This window comes from Ornithorhynchus anatinus, chromosome 21 (assembly GCF_004115215.2).
Source record: "Ornithorhynchus anatinus isolate Pmale09 chromosome 21, mOrnAna1.pri.v4, whole genome shotgun sequence".
Taxonomy (NCBI): Eukaryota; Metazoa; Chordata; class Mammalia; order Monotremata; family Ornithorhynchidae; genus Ornithorhynchus; species Ornithorhynchus anatinus.
Genome location: NC_041748.1, coordinates 7,714,049 through 7,725,256, shown reverse-complemented (window position 1 = coordinate 7,725,256; position 11,208 = coordinate 7,714,049).

Genomic DNA, 11,208 nt, shown 5'->3' with positions numbered 1-11,208 from the left:
GAAGATACAAGCTAATCACTTTGAACCCAGTCCCTGTCCCACATGAGGCTCACAGTCTTAATCCCCACTTTCCAGATGAGGTAACTGAAGCCTAGAGGAGTGCAGTGACTTGGCCAAGATCACCCAGCAGGCGAGCGGTGGAGCCGGTATTAGAACCCAGGTCCTCCCAACTCCTAGGCCCAGGGTCTATCCACTGGGTCATTCTGCTTCTATGTGGTCTCCGCAGGGCTGGGGTGTGGCTGGGAGGGAAAACCTGGGAGTGGGAAGCAGTGCTAAACATCCATCCATCCATTCACTCAATCATATTTATTCAGTCCTTACTGTGTGAAGAGCACTGTACTAAGCACTTGGGAGAGTACAATGCAACAATAGACATATTCCCTACCCACAACAAGCTAGTTCCTCATGGAACCTGGCTAATCTCTGCTTTCAACCAGGATACATACAAACCTCTTAACAAACACAATGATGAGAGGACTGGTGTTGAAGTTACTATGTGCCAAACTCTGGGGCAAATACAGGATAGTCAGATTGGACACGGTCCCTGTCTCACACAGGGCACAGAGTCTAGGAGGGAGAACAGGGATTGAATCCCCGTTTTACAAATGAGGAAACAGAAGCACAGAGAAGCTAAGAGATTTGCCCCAGGTCACAGAGGAGACAATAAATACCATTAGTGACAGGCAAGGCATATTCATGGGCTTGAGCTGTGACTGCCATCCAAAAGATGGGTTATCTGGAAATTCCTGAACTGGTTTCAGTTGAGTGCCAAGAGCCCTTAGCTCTTTCAGCTGTCTCCTTGACCAAATGCTCCCAGCTGAACAAAAACTACTTTCTGTAGAATTAGTTAAGCCACTTATAAGAAATAGCAACTTAACCACAAATTACAGATACTAAGGCAAGTGATGAGGCATAAGATAAATGGGGAATGTGGTGGGGTGTCTAATATATAAGGTTTGTAGATCAGGCCTATACTAGCAAATTCTATGTATCAAAAGGGAAAAAAAAACACTTCTTACCTTCCAAGCCCAGGTAATTGAATTTTTTGACCTCAGTCAGTGGAATTATTGGCTGGTTCGGGTCCTTCCCTCCCTTCTTTCCCTCCACGTGATCACTAAAGACATTGAAACAGGACTGAGGTTCTCTGAAAACTTGGTGAAAACATCCTCTTCTCATTCTATTCCTCTCTTTAGAGAGTGGGAGTCAGTTGGGGAGAGAGAACATAATCTCGTCTCTGATAAATAGAAGCAGCATGGCTTAATGGACAGAGCTTGGGTCTGAGAATCAGAAGGATATGGGTTCTAATTCTGGTTTATAGGAGAAATAGAGAGAGAGAGAGAGAGAGAGAGAGAGAGAGAGTGTGTGTGTGTTTATGTGTTGGAGGTAGGGAGGGAAAATGTAACCTTGTCTCTGATAAAGAGAAGCAGCATAACCTAGTGGACAGAAAGCAGCATAACCTAGTGGACAGAAACCAGTTTTGGGACTCAGAAGGATCTGGGTTCTAATGTCTCCGATTCTGATTGCTTGCTCTGTGACCTTGGGCAAGTCACTTCACTTCTTTGGGCCTCCATTTGCTCAACTGGAAAACTGGGATTACTTGTTCCCCATCCTACCAAATCTGGGAGCCCCATCTGGTACGGAGTCTGTGCCCACCCAAATTAACCTATACTCAAACACTTAGTACAGTGCTTGACACATAGTAGGTATTTAATGAAAACTAATGAAAAAGAAAAATACCCTGCTTTGTCCCAATCCAGGTGCTGGCCATCTCGATGGATGAGTTCACAGAAGTCGAGATCTTCCTTGATGTGCTGGAGGCAGCCAATAAAGGGGGAGTGTTTGTCTACATCCTTCTTGACCAAAGCGGAGTGAAGCTCTGGTGAATTTTAGTGAGATATGCAATCGGACTCAGATTCTGGACATCTACCTCAGGTGGGTATGGTCAGCTGAGGCTGCTAGGGCCTGTCGACAGTTCTGACACTACCACTTTTTTTATGGTGTTTGTTAAGCACTTATTATGTGCGAGACATTCTTCTAAGCACTGAGGAAGATAGGCTCATCAGATTGGACACAGTCCCTGTCCTATACGGGGCTCATAGTCTTCATTCCTGTTCTACAGATGAGGTATCTGAGTCCCAGAGAGTGAAGTGTCTTGCCCAGGGTCACACAGCAGACAAGTGGCAGAGCTGGAATTAGAACCCAGGCCCTCCTGATTTAAAGGCCTGGGCTCTCTCAGCTCTCTCCCTCCAGCTTTTCCTTATTCTTCTCCCCATACATCCCAGCTGGCATGTTTCACTCCTCTCAAGTAGGTGGCTTCAAGGGAAGTAGTGTGGCTTAGTGGATAAAGCATGGGTCTGGGAGTCAGAAGGGCCTGGTTTCTAATCCTGGCTCTGCCACTTGTCTGCTTTGTGTCTTTTTGCAAATCACTTCACCTGTCTGTGTGTCAGTACCCTCATCTGAGAAGCAGCGTGGCTCAGTGGAAAGAGCACGGGCTTTGGAGTCAGAATTCATGGGTTCGAATCCTGGCTTGGCCACTTGTCAGCTGTGTGACTTTGGGCAAGTCACTTAACTTCTCTGTGCCTCAGTGACCTCATCTGTAAAATGGGGATTAAGACTGTGAGCCCCACGTGGGACAACCTGATTCCCCTGTGTCTACCCCAGCGCTTAGAACAGTGCTCGGCACATAGTAAGCGCTTAACAAATACCAACATTATTATTTATTGATTGAGCTGCGAGAAGGCAAGAGTCTCCATCATTGTCCTCTCTTTCCTCGAGACAGAACATTTCTGTCTGGAGCATGGCAGGAGAGGTGAACTATGCAAAATTTGACAGGAAATTCTCCAGGTGTATCCAGGAGAAGTTCATCATCTGGAACAGGAGAGACGTCTTACCTGGAACATACAGGTGGCTTTGACACCCGTCCTACACCTTGCGCCTCTGCTAGTTGGAGAGTGGCTGTGTGGTATCCAGGACCTCTGGACTGGAAGCTCCTTGAAGGCAGGGAATGTGTCTGCCAATTCTGTTGTACTGGACTCTCCCAAGTGCTTAGGACAGCACTCTGCACACAGTAAGCCCTCAATAAATGCCAGTGACTCACTGATTGATTACAGACTGTCCCTGTAGACTATAAACTCATTATGGGCTGGGAACATATTTGCTAATTCTGTCGGAGTATACTCTCCCAAGCACTTAGGCCAGGGCACATAGAAAGCACTTAATAAATTTCAATGACTGCCTGATTGGAAACTATCTTCCTAGGATTTTCCTGGTGAGATCTGCTTCTTGGCAGGAATTCTCCACAGGGTACTGGTTCTTCTGGGGCGGGGAGGGGGAACCATCCCTGAGAATCGGGTTGACACTGGGAAACAACTGAAGGGCAGAGTGTGAGGAGAGATGCACAGACCCCCCTGCCCTTTCCCCAATCTCGAATTTGCTTGACTGCCAGCTGGACAGCTTTTGCACTTGGTGATTTGTTAGTAAAGTCACCACCGGTTGTCTCTGTCCTGAGGGGTGGGTACGGGCACAAGGATTATAAACTCGAGGTGGGGAGGGCATGTGTCTGTCATATTGTTGTATTGGACTCTCCCGAGCTCTTAGTTCAGTGCTCTGCACACAATAAGTGCTCAACACACCTGTAAACCTTCCCTTCTGAAGGACTGTACCACTCATGGCTCCATCTTGACAGCAGAGTTTGTCTGGGCATTGACCTCTCTCCACATTGGAGAGATAAGCCTCAAGTCTGGAGAGGTGCATATAGCAGTTTAGGTAAAATGAGTAGAGTCAGTTAGATTCTCCCCTAGGCCCTCCTACGCTGAGCTGGGTGCTGCCAGGAAGTTGCGGCTGTAGGGCTTTGTCCTCCCATCCGCACCCCTGCTGTATTGATCTCAGCTAGAAACCCACACAACTCTACTTCTCAGAGAGGAAAGGGATGAATACAGTGATTGACACACTGTCCTCCTCCTGATTTGGAGCCCCAGAAGCCGCCACTGTCCGTCACAGATGGGATCCTTCTCTGACGGCTGAGGATGTGCAGGCTGACCCTGCAGACAGGACTGTGGGCACATGGAGCGTTGACCCAGCTATAGAATTAAGGGCCCTGGGTCTTCTCAGACCCATAGCCGAGTCAGACAGAACCACTTCCCCGCACAGAGCCCTGGTTCCTGTCCCCAGAACCGACCTCTGTGATAATGGCAGCCCCCTCCTCACTATTCTTGCCCCCACCCAACATTTTCTCACACTTACACGGCTTTCCCTTTGCAGAGGCAGGAAGGCCTTCTCAGTGATGGGGCAAGTCTGGGAATTGACCTCCATGAGCCTACACTTCAGTGGGACAGTCCTTCAGGCTGTGGAGATTCAATAACCAGTGTCCATAGAGAGAGTTGGAGAGTCTACCCTGGTCAACCTGTGCCCTGCTGGGGAGAGGGAGAGGAGAAAGAGAAGGACTCATGACTCACCCCCAAGTTCTGCAGAAATCTTCTCAACTAGAGCGGTGGAACCTGATCTTGAGAGATGATTGGATTACCGATCCCAAGGTCCAGGTTCTCCCATCCTGCCCTCTGGAAACAATTGAGGACCATGTGTGTTACCTGGCATTTCAGGCTCATGGCTGGGGAGGAGAAATCAGCAGTATCAGAGCTGGAAAGAAATTCATTCATTTATTCAATAGTATTTATTGAGCGCTCACTATGTGCAGAGCACTATACTAAGTGCTTGGAATGTATAATTCGGCAACAGATAGAGACAATCCATGACCAATGATGGGCTTACAGTCTAATCAGCGTGAAGCAGCGTGGCTCAGTGGAAAGAGCATGGGCTTGGGAGTCGGAGGTCATGGGTTCGAATCCCTGCTCTGCCGCTTGTCAGCTGTGTGACTGTGGGCAAGTCACTTCACTTCTCTGGGCCTGTTACCTTATCTGGAAAATGGGGATTAAGACTGTGAGCCTCATGTGGGACAATCTGATTACCCTGTATCTACCCTAGCGCCTAGAACAGTGCTCTGCACATAATAAGCACTTAACAAATACCAACATTATTATTATTAAGAGAGGATGTGCACAGAAGGACTACGATGTCCTATTAAGTCTTGCCCCACTCCCTTTCACCCCCCAGACCCTCAATTCTGTTGCTCTATGAACTCCAGTCCCTTCTAGACTGTAAATTTGTTGTGAGTAGGAAATGTGTCTCTCCTTGTGCATTCTCCCAAGCACTTAGTATAGTGCTCTGCACAGAGTAAGAGTTCCATCAATCCAATTGATTGAAGGTGCAGAACTGCACACTGGATAGAATTCAGTTTCTAGTATAATACCTGCCTTCTGTCTTTCCAGCCCACAGCCTTGTTGACTTGATCTCAGGTAAGAGTGTGCACAATTATGCTTCCCAGAGAGATGCAGATTAAAGACAATGATAAACACCTGGGCCTCCTCCTGACATCTGATCCCACAAGCTTCCTCGGTGAGTCCAGAAGGGTCCCTTCTCTGGGGATTGAGGCTGTGCAGTAACCCAGTAGGCAGGAATATAGTTCCAGGGAGGCTTGACCCATCTATAGAATTAAGGGCCCTGGGTCTTCTCAGTCCCATGGCAAGTCAGACAGAAATAGCTTCCTGCACAGCCGCCCTGGCTCTGTTCTCCAATGAGTGGCAACTGACTCATCACTCTTCTTCCCTGCTATTATTCACACAGAGAAACTCACACACACTCTCATAATATAATAATAATGTTGGTATTTGTTAAGCGCTTACTATGTGCACTGTGCTAAGCGCTGGGGGAGATAGAGGGTAATCAGGTTGTCCCACATGAGGCTCACAGTTAATCCCCATTTTACAGATGAGGTAACTGAGGCACAGAGAAGTTAAGTGACTTGCCCACAGTCACACAGCTGACAAATGGCATTCACCAACATATACATACACAGAGCCTTCCCTATGGGATAGCAATAAGGTAACGGGGAAAATCTGGGAGTTGACTCAGCCCACGGCATAAGAGAGATGATCCTCAAGGCCAAGGAAAAACAATAAGCAGCTCCTATGGAGAGATTCCCCCTGCACCCTGTAAGCAGAACCATCTTCTGCCCTGAGAAGCAACATGGCCTAGTGGATAGAGCACGGGACTGGGAGTCAGAAGGTCATAGTTTCTAATCCCAGCTCTGCCACTTTTCTGCTGTGTAACCTTGGGCAAGTCTCTTCACTTCTCTGGGTCTTAGTTCCCTCATCTGTAAAATGGGGAGTAAGACTGTAAGTTCCATGTGGGACGGGGACTGCGTCCAACCCAATAATCTTGTAACTACCCCAGTGCTTAGAACAGTGCCTCGCACATAGTAGGTGCTTAACAAATAGTATTATTACCATTACCATTATTATAGAGCCCTGAGAAAATCAGGAACGCTTTCATGGGGAGCAGTGAGTGATCCACAGGGAGCATTATCTTCCTCTTAAAGGCTTTTAACAGTCCTACAGACTGTATGCTCTTAGTGGATAGGGAATGTATTTGCTATTCAGTCATTCATTCAATAGTAGTTATTGAGTATTTACCGTGTGCAGGGCACTGTATTAAGCACTTGGGAAACTGCAATACAACAATAAAATGACACATTCCCTGCTCACAATGAGCTTAATAAATAAATGACAGATCTGTACATGTTATATGGGGCTGGGTGGGAGGAAGAACAAAAGGAGCAAGTCAAGGTGACGCAGAAGGGAGTGGGGCAAGAGGAAAGTGGGGGGTTAATCCGGAAGGCCTTTTGAAGGAGATGTGCCTCCAATAACGCTTTGAAGGGTGGGAGAGTTATATTGCTATACTGTACTCTCCCAAGCGCTTAGGACCATGCTCTGCACACAACACTCAATAAATACCATTAATTGATCGATACCTGCCTCATCTGTAAAATGGGGATTAAGACTGTGAGACCCGTGTGGGACACGGACTCCGTCCAACCTAATTAGAAGCAGTGTGCCTGAGTGGAAAGAGACAGGGCTTGGGAGTCAGAGGTCATAGGTTCAAATCCTGACTCTGCCACTTGTCAGCTGTTTGACTGTGGGCAAGTCACTTAACTTCTCTGTGCCTCAGTTACCTCATCTGTAAAATGGGGATTAAGACTGTGAGCCCCATGTGGGACAACCTGATTCCCCTGTGTCTACCCCAGCGCTTAGAACAGTGCTCTGCCCATAGTAAGCACTTAACAAATACCAACATTATTATTATCTACCCCAGTGCTTAGAACAATCCCTGGAACATAATAAGATTTTAACAAATACTGTTAAAAAAAAATTGAATTCCCATTTTGCAGATGAGGGAACTGAGGTCTGGAGAATAATAATGTTGGTATTTATTAAGCGCTTACTATGTGCCGAGCACTGTTCTAAGCGCTGGGGTAGACACAGGGGAATCAGGTTGTCCCACGTGGGGCTCACAGTCTTCATCCCCATTTTACAGATGAGGGAACTGAGGCACCGAGAAGTTAAGTGACTTGCCCAAAGTCACACAGCTGACAAGTGGCAGAGCTGGGGTTCGAACCCATGACCTCTGACTCCAAAGCCCCGGCTCTTTCCAGTGAGCCACGCTGCTTCTCAAGAAGCAGTGAAGAGCCTCGCCCAAGTTCATATAGCAGGCAAGTGGCGGAGTTGGAATTAAGGAACCCAGGTCCTCTGACTCCCAGGTCCATGCTTGGCGCTTGAGAAGCAGCGTGGCGCAGTGGAAAGAGCACGGGCTTTGGAGTCAGGGCTCATGAGTTCGAATCCCAGCTCTGCCACTTGTCAGCTGTGTGACTGTGGGCAAGTCACTTAACTTCTCTGTGCCTCAGTTCCCTCATCTGTAAAATGGGGATTAAGACTGTGAGCCCCACGTGGGACAACCTGATTCCCCTGTGTCTACCCCAGCGCTTAGAACAGTGCTCTGCACATAGTAAGCGCTTAAAAAATACCAACATTATTATTATTATGCTTTATTCATTAGGCCACATGGCAGTGAAAGGCATTGCCTTTGGCTCAGAAGAATGTATAATCTCATTCTCAAACTTGCCCAATATTTAAGAATTTTGGCTAGGAGAAGCAATAATTTTGAAGTGGAGAATCTGGCCACTTGGAGAAGGAATCAGTGCTCATTTTAAGAGTGTTTTGAAGTCAGCCTTGGCTAATGGCTTTGATCCCCAAATCCCATTCTGGATAGAGATCCTCTCTTCCCTACACTCCATCACAGTGATCGATTTCCCCTGGTGCAAGACCTTTCCCAAATTTCATCTGCACCAATTCTCCGACAGAGCTCTTCAGCAAGGCCCTAAGTCCCCATCGACCAGTTTTGGATGGAGTGGTATAGAGAGTGGAGGGCTTTAATTCAAGTTCCAGATCCCAGCCTTAGCGAACCATATTTAGAACAGGAGTCAGAGGCAGCAGCTCCTGTCTAAAAATAGCCGCAGACGCTTCCCAAGACGGGGTCACTCCTCCCGTATTGGGGAGACTCCTGGCCCTGAGGTTAGGGCGGTGGGGCAGGGTTGGGGGAGAACAATAGGGAGACAACAGATCACTCTTAGGAAAACATTTATCCTTTGATTGATTGATTGATTATAAAATGAGGAGTAACTATTTATTCTTCTTCCTGCTTAAACTGTGATTCCCCAGTTGGAAAGCATTGCCAATCAGGAGCTTATTAGTGACCTGTGAATCCCAGCCAGGCTGGATGACCTTCAGACTAAAATGAGAAACATTTCTTACAAGACATTCCCCTTCACCAGCCCCATAGCACTTGTGTACAGATCTGTAACTTATTTATTTATATTAATGTCTTTCCCCCCCTCTAGACTGTAAGCTCGTTGTGGGCAGGGAATGTGTCTGTTTTATTGTTTTATCGGACTCTCCCAAACACTTAGTTCAATTCTCTGCACATAGCACTCAATAAATACGATTGACTGAATCTGTTCCGATGGGTTGCCTTCTGGAGAATAATGTAGCCTGCGTTTCTCTTCCTTTTTTCTGAGTTTCTCATCTCCCAAACGATGCGAGGTTTTTTTTTTTCATTTTTCAACAAAATATCAAGTCATATTTTCATGTTGGTCTTTGCACTCTGAGGTGATCCCGGAGGTGGCGTGGCCCAGTGGCAAGGGCTCAGGCCTGGAAGTCAGAGGAGCTGGGTTCTAATCCCTGCTCTGCCCCTTGCCTGCTGAGGGACCTTGGGCAAGTAACTTCTCTTCTCTGGGCCTCCCGATTCCTGAACTGTAAACTATTCATATTAATGTCTGTCTCCCCGTCTAGACTAACAACTCATTATGGGCAGAGAACGCGTCTGCTAATTCATTGGGTTCTCCCAAGCACTTAGTACAGTGCTCTGCATATAGTAAGTGCTCAACAATTACAATTGATTGATTGATTATAAAATGAGGAGTAACTATTTATTCTTCTTCCTGCTTAAACTGTGATTCCCCAGGTGGGACAGGAACTGTGCCCAACCTGGTTAACTGGTATCAACCCTAGCACATACTAAAGTGCTTAATATGGAATAAGCACTTAACAAATAGAATACTAATAATCCCACAGAGGAGACAATTTTAAACATGAAACACATTGTCAGTGGCTCCCCTAAACTCAAATCCACACCTTATCTCCAATTAAAAAGATGCCAACAATAGTACTGATAACTGTGGTATTTGTAAGGGGCTTACCGTGTGCCAAGCACTCTATTGAGCCCCTGGGATAATATGCAGACTGGATATGGCCCCCCGTCCCACTTTGGTCTTACAGTCTAAGAGGAAGGGAGAACAAATATTCATTCTCCATTTTACAGATGAAGAAAATGAGGCCTCGAGAAGCAAAGCGACTTGCCCCCACCCACAAATCTCTGCCTTTAGGGACAGACATCAACACAAATAAATAAGTTACAGGTATGGTCGTAAGTGCTGTGGGACTGGGAGCGGGGAGGAATCAAGGGAGCAAATCTCCCCTTCTCCAACAGACCGTGCTGGAGAGGAGCCCCACGTTTGGGAAATTATGTTGAGAAGCAGCATGGCTTAATGGATAGAGGCCGGGTTCCATCGTGAACGTCATGGGTTCTAATCCCAGCTCCCCCACTTTTCTGCTGTGTGACCTTGGAAAAGTCATTTCACTTCATGGTGCCTCAATTACCTCATCTGTAAAATGGGGATTAACAGTGTGAGCCCCACGTGGGACAAGGACTGTGTTCAACCTGATTTGCTTGAAGGCACCCCAGTGCTTACTACAGTGTGTGACACGTAGTGAGCGCTGAACCTAGCACACTTGGCCCCTTCAAAGCCCTCCTGAGAGCTCACCTCCTCCAGGAGGCCTTCCCAGACTGAGCCTCCCGTTTCCCTCTGTTCCCTCTCCTCTCCCCATCGCCCCAACTCCCTTCCTCTGCTCTACCCCCTCCCCGCCCCACATCACTTGTGTATATATGTAAATATTTATAATTCAATTTAGTCATATTAAATGATGCATATAGATCTATGGTTCTATTTATTTATATTGATGCCTGTTGACTTGTTTTGAGGTCTGTCTCTCCCCTTCTAGACTGTGACGCCTTTAGGGACAGGGGTTGTCTCTATTTGTGGCTGAATTGTAATAATAATAATGTTGGTATTTGTTAAGTGCTTACTATGTGCAGAGCACTGTTCTAAGCGCTGGGGTAGATACAGGGACATCAGGTTGTCCCATGTGAGGCTCACAGTCTTAGTCCCATTTTCCAGATGAGGTCACTGAGGCCCAGAGAAGTGAAGTGACTTGCCCATAGTCACCCAGCTGACAAGTGGCAGAGCCGGGATTCGAACCCATGACCTCTGACTCCCAAACCCAGGCTCTTTCCACTGAGCCACGCTGCTTCCCCTATGAGGTTCACAGTCTTAGTCCCATTTTCCAGATGAGGTCACTGAGGCCCAGAGAAGTGAAGTGACTTACCCACAGTCACCCAGCTGACAAGTGGCCGAGCCGGGATTCGAACCCTTGGCCTCTGACTCCCAAGCCCAGGTTCTTTCCAGGTTTGAGAAGCAGCGTGGCTCAGTGGAAAGAGCCCGGGCTTTGGAGTCAGAGGTCATGAGTTCGAATTCCAGCTCTGCCACTTGTCAGCTGTGTGACTGTGGGCCAGTCACTTCACTTCTCTGTGCCTCAGTTCCCTCATCTGTAAAATGGGGATTAAGACTGTGAGCCCCATGTGGGACAACCTGATTCCCCTGTGTCTACCCCAGCGCTTAGAACAGTGCTCTGCACATAGTAA